Raw genomic sequence first — 9,476 nt, 5'->3', positions numbered from 1 at the left:
CATTACTCTTTTAAAATCCCACAAAAGTTACTAAAGAAAATCTTCCAGATTTGATATTTAATGATTGACAAAAAGCAACTGGCTTGTACCTGAAATCTGCACCTTGTCTTTAATTATGCTCACTTTGCCTGCCAAGTTACTGATATTTAAAAGTACCAGCACGCCCTCTTGTGGCACATTGCAGTGACTGTTCTTTTCTACTGCTAATTTAGAAGTTTGGTATAGACCCATTGAATTGTATGTAAATCGTTTTACAGGAGACCACTCTATCTTATATTTCATCTGTGATTGCTTCCTATAGGACAATAATCAATAATATATGCTGGGACTTGCAGAATGAACTTCTAAAATTACCCTTGACTGTAATGAAACATGATTATCACTGTTTGACACGCACCCTGAGTACCCAAGAACAGTAAATAATAAGTCCACCATCCATTTTCAGTCCATAGGACTACTTTGTAAGAGAAAAAACAAAGTCTAACATTATCATCTTCTTGCCTTTCAGACATTATGAAGACCCTCCACCTACTCTGCTTTCCAATTTCAGGATGTGAATATATACATAAGTGTATGTATTTTTATCAAAGGGCACAAAAAAATTCCCCTACATAGAACAAAAAGGTTTTATGCAAGTCAAATCTACATCCCAGTTTCTAGTTGCCTCCTTTCAAGCAGAGTTTTGTGTACCTGTTCTGGCCACTTGACTTTATGAATTCATTGGTTTAGGCTGTAGTGCAAGCCCATGGATTCCCCTAGATTATATTTTGGCACTTATGAGACCAACTACCCATAATATCTCCTCTGGACTGCTTGGGATTTTGTTTTGTTTTGTTTTGTTTTTCAGTATGCAAGTCCCATCACTTACTAGCTTAACTGGGATCCCTTGAGCAATTTACTTTAATGCTCCCAGCCTTAACTTCTCACCTGTAAAATGGAGAGATTAATAATGACACTTTCATATAGCTGTCGTGAAGATTAAATACAAGAATGAATGTTAAGGTGCCTAGCTCAGGCTGGGAACAGAAGAAGAGATTAATATGTGTTACAGTCAGTATTGCTATTAGGTTTCTAAACGTACCCTAACACTGTGATATTATTCCCCCCTCTCCTTTCCCCATTCCCACTTTTCTAGTGTATTTTTGGACTGTTTTATTAAATTTTTTGTTTGTTTATATTTGCTTTTGCTTCCTGTGCGGCAATGGAAAAACAGGCTTTAAAAATGTGGGTTCTTGTTTCTGAACCCTGAATTTCTATTGATTTCTTACTTCTCTAACACAGGAAAACTGTATTATAGGGCCAATACCTAGAAATGTAAATAGTGGAATATCTCTGCACTACACAGGTATGAATCCTTGGACACCCTTTTTATTGGAGAGCTGAAATAGACCTCCTGATAAGATGTTTAAAAAGCCTAAAGAGCAATGTGAGGAAGTACTCACTGTTTGTTTTTTCAGTGGTCAGACGATTCTTCTGCCATTTATCTGGAAATTTCTGATGCAGATAAAGCAACTCCCACCTCATGGATCTGTCCATTTTGGAAGAATAATAAACATTGACTATGGTACAACATCACTGGATGGAACAGATGCTCTAACTACTGAGGATATTTTTTTTGTCCATAGCTTCATCAAACATCAAAAGTGAATTTCGAGGTCAGCTCCAGCTGAAAAGTACTTATTTAAGAACCCCCATATTTGTTTCCCTAGCAATGCTCGGACATCATGTCAAGTTTCTTATACTCAAAAATAGGGCCTAAACAGGCATATTGATTCTTCTTATACGACTTATATTTGAAGGTGTTTCAACCTCTTTATTAGATGTAGCAAGAGTAAAATATGCGAGAGAGAGAGAGAGAGAGATGATTCCAAACAGATTACTACAGATAATAACTAATAAATAAATTTTTAACTATACCCACATTGGATTGTTGCCTGTTACTCAGGAATTAAATGTTGAGTTGCAAGGTATCATCACTATAGTAATTAGAAGTCACTGGAATGTTGAAAATGTGGGAAGGTGTTAAACTTAGATCAAAGTGAGTATATGTCACATTATCAATCCTATTCCTGCAGGAGCTAATTTTCTTCAACAGATCTTCCTTATACATCACATGAAAGGCTCTGTTCTCTCTTTTGTGCCAATTTTCAAAATCATTTAAATTAGCAAATTAATTTTTGGTCTTCAGAAATAATAGTTTTCATTTTTTTCAAACTGTAACTTAAAATAACCATGCCCCAATGCTATTTAGCTTTCACTGAATGATAAATAGTACAAATGTCTTGTGTTTTCTGGATACACAGTTTTAAGTAATCCTTTTTTTTAACCTCAGAAGCACCCCATCTGATCTGCCTTGTGACTGTTCTCTGCGAATCATTCAAAGCTGGCATGTTGTAGGATTTTAGTGCTTTTTGTGGCATTAACTTCCCTGTCCACAAACAAACTACCCAGATGAGATCAAACAGTTGATGGCATTTATATTTTCCTAGACATCAGAAAGAATTCAATCCCACAAAATTAAATGACTTAGGAGAAAAAAAGTGACCATGTGAGTGTTTCACATCAAAGACAGAAAAACTTTTCATCTCTGTTTAGTGTTCCAAACTCCAGGCAGTCTCTCTCTCTCTCTCTCTTTTTTTTTTTTTTTTTCCTTCACTTTTTCTCTATTCCCTTTCTCTCCGCCTCTGAATTATGATTAGGAAGCTGGAGGACAGATTTGACCTTCACTCGTGCTCATTTTTAGTAATACACAAAGTCTAACAGAGGACTGTTCTGCTTCTTCACAAATGATTGATTGTGCTTCTTTGGAATTCCTGACACAAATCTGTGGGGTGCTGGCCGTTGTCTCGCCAACAGGAAACCCCTGAAGGAGCACTGTGTTCCCAGTAGTGCAAAAGCATGTGTCGCTAGTTACCTGTCTTGCTTTGTCCACTGCCCATTGTTTTCTAAAAATAATGAATGTTCATGACCCAGCTTTTTACTACAACTTTCTGGAGTTGACCTTCCTTGGATTGTGTCTCTGGAAGAGCCAAGTGAAGGGCTGTATTTCGAAAGACTGTATTTTGCTTCCAACCAGAGCCCCTGATAGAGCAGCACCTCCCATAGGTCTAGACTGAGGAGAGGATGAGAGGTGCAGTGCTTCCAAGGTTCTACGTGACCAGCTGGATACAGTTCATAACAATCAAAATATACTCTCTCTCTTCTGCCCAAAAGCCTGAGGAGAATGAGGTACAGCTCATTATTAAAAAAAAAAAAAAAAAAATCCTACTAGTAACTGGTCCTGACACACAGAGAGTCCAGAGCATGTCCAGAGGTAAAATAATTATTATGCCTGACAGTCCTTACAAAGTCTGTCTTGAGTGGGAGACTGGGCATCCCTTTCCTCTGCAGCCTCTTTTCTCTCCCCATGTCCCCAACGATGCCTACCCCATCCTCGGGGTACTGGCTCCATCTGGGGAGTGTAGTAGGCAGTAGGATTCCTTGAGGTCATGATGACCAATTTTCCTAGACAACTCAACCTCTGCTGTATTTGCCTTCTCCCTCGTAAGAAGAGGCTTAGGCATTTCAACAACTTCTGATTAGAGCATGTAAAATAAAGATAAACCCTTTTCCTTATATGTTTAATGTGCTTAACATTTCTTTCACTTGAGTCTGTATTATAAAATCCCCTCCTCAGAAGTAAACAAGGAAGAAAAATTTTTAAACTACATATAGATAGACAGATAGATAGATAGATAGACAGATAGAGATATATCCACTCAAGAATTTCAAACATAAATTAGTGTCTTCTTTGAACCCAGAATTGTAGTAGGTCTTGGGTGTATAGAAACGAATAATTCATAGGCACAATTTCAGTGTCTGTGGATTCAGAAATTAGCTGGAGGTGGTGTGGGAGTTGTAAACAGACATATAAAAGGTTCATGGTAGTGCAGTCCTGTAAGAACTTACATCTTGATATGAACAAAGTTTTGGTTAGCTCTTAGTAATGTACCATTCCCTGGGAGAGACTGGGCCAGTGGGAGGCACGCACAAGAACAGAAGGGAAAGCATGTACCTTGACTAATGTTCCTAGACTTAGCTTCCCCAGGGCCATTTCCAAAGTGGACCTGTGCCATCTTATACAGTGGGTTCACATTCCACACCTGGTGTTTAACTACGATGAAATGGGCACAGCCACAGAATGACGAGAGTGGAGATGCCAGGAGGAAAAGGTGACATGGGTTGGAATAAACTTTTGGTGCTCACACCCCTGTAGGGTATATTAGTTTGCTAGGGCTGCTATAACAAAGTAGCACTGATAGGGACTTCCCTGGTGGTCCAGTGGGTAAGACTCCACACTCCCAATGCAGGGGGCCCGGGTTTAATCCCTGGTCAGGGAACTAGATCCCGCATGCCACAACTAAGAGTCCACATGCCGCAAATAAGATGTCCACATGCCACAACTAAGAAGTCCGCATGCCACAATGAATAGCCCTGTACCGTGACTAGGACACGATGCGGCCAAAATAAATAAATAAATAAATAAATAAATATATTTTTTAAAAAGTATCACTGACTGGATGGCTTAAGCAACAGGAATTTATTTCCTCACAGTTTTGGAGTCTAAGATCAAGGTGTTGGCAGAGTTGGTTTCTTCTAAAGGCCTCTTTCCTTGGCTTATATAGATGGTTGTCTTCCTCTGATATCTTTACGTGGTCTTCCTTCTGTGTGTGTGTCTGTGTCTTAACCTCCTCTTCCGATAAGGACATCAGTCATATTGGATTACAGTCCACCCATATGACCTCATTTTACCTTAATCCCCTCCTTAAGGGCCTTATCTCCAAATATAGTCATATTCTAAGGCACTGGGAGATTAGGACTTGACAAAGATTCTCTCCTTGACCAAACTTTGGTCAGGCTGGTTTTTTGTTTTCCCCTTATTTATTTATTTATTTTGATTTTTTAGTTTTTAAACAAAAATTTTCGATAAGGTAACCCAATAAGATATAGTCAGTTACAATATCATTCTCTAATCAAATAAAAAATTTTATATACTTTTATTATGCATGAGAGTATTTCTATAAATGACTGGTTTTATATTGTTTAATGACTAATTCTTAGGTATTAGCAGTTTTTTCCCCCAGTTTTATTGACACATAATTGACATGCAGTACTGTATAAGTCTGAGGTATAAGCATAATCATTTGACTTACACACATCAACAAACGATGACCACACTAAGTTTAGTGAACATCCATCATCTCATATAGATGCAAAATTAAAGAAATAGAAAAAAATTGTTTTCTTTGTGATGAGAACTCTCAGGATTTACTATCTTAACTTTCATATCTAATGTACGGCAGCGTTTGTTATACATACCATGTTGTACATTGATACATCCCTCGTACTTACTTGCTTATAACTGGAAGTCTGACCTTATGACTGCTTTTTCCAATTCCCCCCTCCCCACCCACCGACTTCGGTAACCACAAATCTGATCTCCTTTTCTATGAGTTTGCTTGTTTGATTGGTTGGTTGGTTTGAAGTACAATTGACCTACAGCACTATGTTAGTTCCTTATACACAACATAGTGATTTGATATTTCTGTACATATTAAAATGGTCACCATGATAAGTCTAGTTACCTTCTGTCATCATACAAAGATATTACGTAATTATTGACTATATTCCCCACACTGTACATTTCATACCTGTGACTCATTTATTTCATAACTGAAAGTTTGTACCTCTGAATTTCCCACACCTATTTCTCTCCTTTCCCTGCCCCCATCCCCTCTGGCAATCATCTGTTTATTCTCTACATCTATGACTCTGTTTCTGTCAGTTATATTTGTTCATTTGTTTTGCTTTTTAGATTCCACGTCCAAGTGAAATCATGCCATATTTATCTTTCTGTGTCTCAGTCCTTTTTTTACTCCTTTCTTCTTTTTTTTTTTTTGCTCTCTTCTCTTGTGATTCGATGATTATCTTTAGTGTTATGTTTGGATTTCTTTCTTTTTTGTGTGTATCCATTATAGATTTTTGGTTTGTGGTTACCATGAGGTTTATATATAACACTATTTACATATTACATGATTATTTTAAGTTACTGATCTCTTAAGTTCAAACACATTTTAAGAACCCTGCATTTTTACTCCCCAACTCTATGTTTACTGTTTTTGACATCATGTTTTGCATCTTTTTGTTTTGTGTATCCCTCAACTATTTATTGTGGATATTTTATTAGTATTGTCTTTTAACCTTCTACTAGTTTTATAAGTGTCTGACCTATTACTTTTACTGTGTATCTGCCTTTACCTATGAGATTTTTCCTTTTATAATTTTCAGATTTTTAGTTATGGCCTTTTCTTTTCCACTTAGAGAAGTCCCTTTAGGTTTCTTGTAAAGCTAGTTTGGTGGTGCTAAACTCCTAGCTTTTGCTTTTCTGTAAAACTTTTGATCTCTCCTTCAAATATGAATGATATCCTTGCTGGGTAGAATATTCTTGGTTGTAGGTATTCCTTTTCATCGCTTTAAATATATTTTGCCACTCCCTTCTCATTTAATTCTCTCTTTATCTTTATTTTTTTCATTTTAATTACAATGTGTCTTGGTGTGATCCTCTTTGGGTCGATCCTGTTTGGGACTCTCTGTTCTTCCTGGACCTGGATGTCTGTTTCCTTTTCCAAGTTAGGAAAGTTTTCAGCCTTTATGTCTTCAAATATGTTCTCTGCCCCTTTATCTCTCTTTTCTCCTTCTGGGACTCCTTTAATGTGAATGTTAATATGCTTCATGTGGTCCCAGAGGTCTCTTAAACTGTCCTCATTTCTTTTTATTCTCTTTTCTGCTCAGCTTCAGTGATTTCCACTACTCTGTCTTCCAGTGCACTGATCTGTTCTGTATCATTTAAATTACTATTGATTCCTTCTAGTATATTTTTTATTTCAGTTGTTGTATCCGTCAGCTCTGATTCTTCTTTACATCTTCTAACTCTCTGGTAAACTTCTCACTGTGTTCATCCATTCTTCTCCTGAGTTGACTGAGCATCTTTAGGATCATTACCTTGATCAGGTAGATTGCTTATCTCTACTTCATCTAGTTTCTCTGGGCTTTTATCTTGTTGTTTCATTTGCAACATATTCCTCTGTCTTCTCATTTTGTGCTAATTTGCCATTTCTATTTCTGTGTACTTAGTAGGTTGATTATGTTTCCTGATCCTGGAGAAGTAGCCTTATGTAGGAGATGTCCCATGCATCCCAGGAATGCAATCCCCTCTGGTCACCAGAGCTATATGCTCTAGGGGTGCCCTCTATGTGGGCTGCATGGGTCCTTCTATTGTGGTGAGCTGATTACTATGGGTGTGCTGTTAGGTGGGGCTGGACCCCAACCAGGTTGGTTGCCAGGTCCTACCTTGTGCGGAGCCTGTCGTTCTGTTGGTGGATGGGCCTTGGTCACAAGATGGCTAGCTGCAGAGCACGGGGCATTGGCGGTGGGGGGTGGGGGGTCCCAGTGCTAGTTCTGGTTCACTAGTGGGCAAAGGCAGGGCTTGGCATAGCTAGCTGCAGGGCTGGGAGTCCTGGAGCTGGTGTCAGCCTAATGGTGAGTAGTGCCAGATCCTGGGGCAGCTGGCTGAGGGACACAAGGTGTCCTGAAACTGATGTCAGCTTGCTGGTGGGTGGGGCTAGGGCCCAGGGGTAGGGTCCCAGGGCTGTTGCTCACCCCCTGGTGGATGAGGATGGGTCCTGGTATGTCTGGTGCACAGGGCCAGGTCTCACGGTGGCTAGGGCCTCAGGGATCCAAAGGCAGCCAGCCTGCTGGTGTGTGGGGCTGTGTCCCCAAGCCAGCTAGGTGCTTGACCTGTGGTGTCCCAAGACTGGTGCAAACTGGCTGGTGGGCAGGGCTGGGTCTTGGCACTAATAAGCTAGAGGGAGAATTCCAAAATGCTGTTTGCCAGCACCAGTGTCCTCGTGGTAGAACAAGCCCCCCAAATCCTGCTGCCAGCATCTATGTCCCCAGAGGGCGTCCAAATTGCCTCCCCCTCTTCTCCAGGAGGCTCTCCAAGATCAGAAAGTGAGTCTGACTCATGTTGCTTTCAGACTTCTGCTTCTACCCTGGCTCTTGGAGTATGTGAGATTTTGTCTGTGCCCTTTACGAGTGGAGTCTCTATTTTCCACAGCCCTGTGGATCTCCTGAAAGTAAGCCCCACTGGCCTTCAAAGCCAAATGTTCTGGGGGCTCATCTTCCCAGTGAAGGACCCCTGGACTGAGGACCCCGATGTGGGTCTCAGACCCCTTGCTCTTTGGGGAGAACCTCTGCAATTATAGTTATCCTCCTGCTAATAGGTCGCTCACCTGGGGGTGGGGGTCCTGGCTATACCACGCCTCTGCCCCTCCTCCCCATCTTGTTGTGGTTCCTTCTTTATATCTTTAATTGCAGATGATCTTTTCTGCTAGTCTTCAGGTCATTCTCATCAATAGTTGCTCTGTATATATCAATAGTTGTAATTTTGGAATGTCCATGGGAGGAGGTGAGCTCAGAGTCTTCCTACTCTGCCACCATGCCCACTCCCTGGTCAGTCTCTTCTGAGTCTGCTTTTTCACTAGGCCTGACCTTGGGCTTCTATGTCCTTCCTTGTAGAGTACAGTTCTAGCAAGAATCCTGCTACATCAGTTTAACTAGAATCCCCCATCCTCAACATCTGATCACCTGCAGTATCTGTTTGAGGTCTTCATCATCTACTTTCCAGGTGATAACTAATCACCCTGGCTTGCCTTCAGCAAGAATCCTGATAGGTCAGTTTAGAATCCTCCCTTAAGTATGATGTTTCCTCTTGATAAATTTCTACCCACTGATTCCCCACCCTGCGTCTTGACTACAAATTCCCATTTTTACTTACATTCGGAGTCAAGCCAAATCTCTCTCCCCTTACTACAAAACCCCATTGTAATGGTTCCTATACCTTTTGTGATAGTCCCCCTGAATAAAGTCGGGGGGAAGGGAGAGAGAGAGGAGATTCCTGGTTTTCTTAAAGCTCTGTAGGAGGGCATGGATTGGTTGGGGCAACCTAGGGCTCTGTACTGGGGAGTAAGGAGAGGAGAATGAAACAAAGTGGTTGTCATCCTGTAGGATGTGGAAAAATAAACCCAATGAAAAAACAAAATCAAGCAATGCTGTGACCTTTAACTATGTGTATCTCATGGCAATTGAAACTCCCACTACTATTCCATCACCAAAGAATCATTTTTATAATTATTACCAGGTATTAACTGCCTACTAGTTCAGTCCAGCAGAGACATTAAGGGCCTTAGAGTCAGACAACCTTGCATTTGAGTCCCAGCTGCACCAGGTACCATGTGACCTTGAACAATTCAACTTCTCTGTACCTCATTTTCTCATCTGAAAAATTTGACTGTGTCTTCCTCAGACGGCTCTAGTTAGGAATACATGAGATAGTAAAAATTATTATTATTTAGCATTAATATTGTCAGGGACTATAT

The 9,476-nt window shown here is 40.2% G+C and overlaps 1 long non-coding RNA gene across 1 annotated transcript in view; it reads right to left on the bottom strand.

Annotated features, from left to right (window-relative positions):
* Window positions 1-1,461: 1,461 nt before the first annotated feature.
* The window catches only part of LOC137225338 (uncharacterized), a 79,669-nt gene continuing 71,654 nt past the window's right edge, over window positions 1,462-9,476 (bottom strand). The window contains exon 3 of the long non-coding RNA XR_010943802.1: window positions 1,462-1,528. This is a non-coding gene — a long non-coding RNA (uncharacterized lncRNA). The remainder of the gene's footprint in view (window positions 1,529-9,476) is intronic.

Source organism: Pseudorca crassidens, chromosome 5 (assembly GCF_039906515.1).
Source record: "Pseudorca crassidens isolate mPseCra1 chromosome 5, mPseCra1.hap1, whole genome shotgun sequence".
Classification (NCBI taxonomy): Eukaryota; Metazoa; Chordata; class Mammalia; order Artiodactyla; family Delphinidae; genus Pseudorca; species Pseudorca crassidens.
This window is presented reverse-complemented; position numbering and strand designations above follow the sequence as displayed.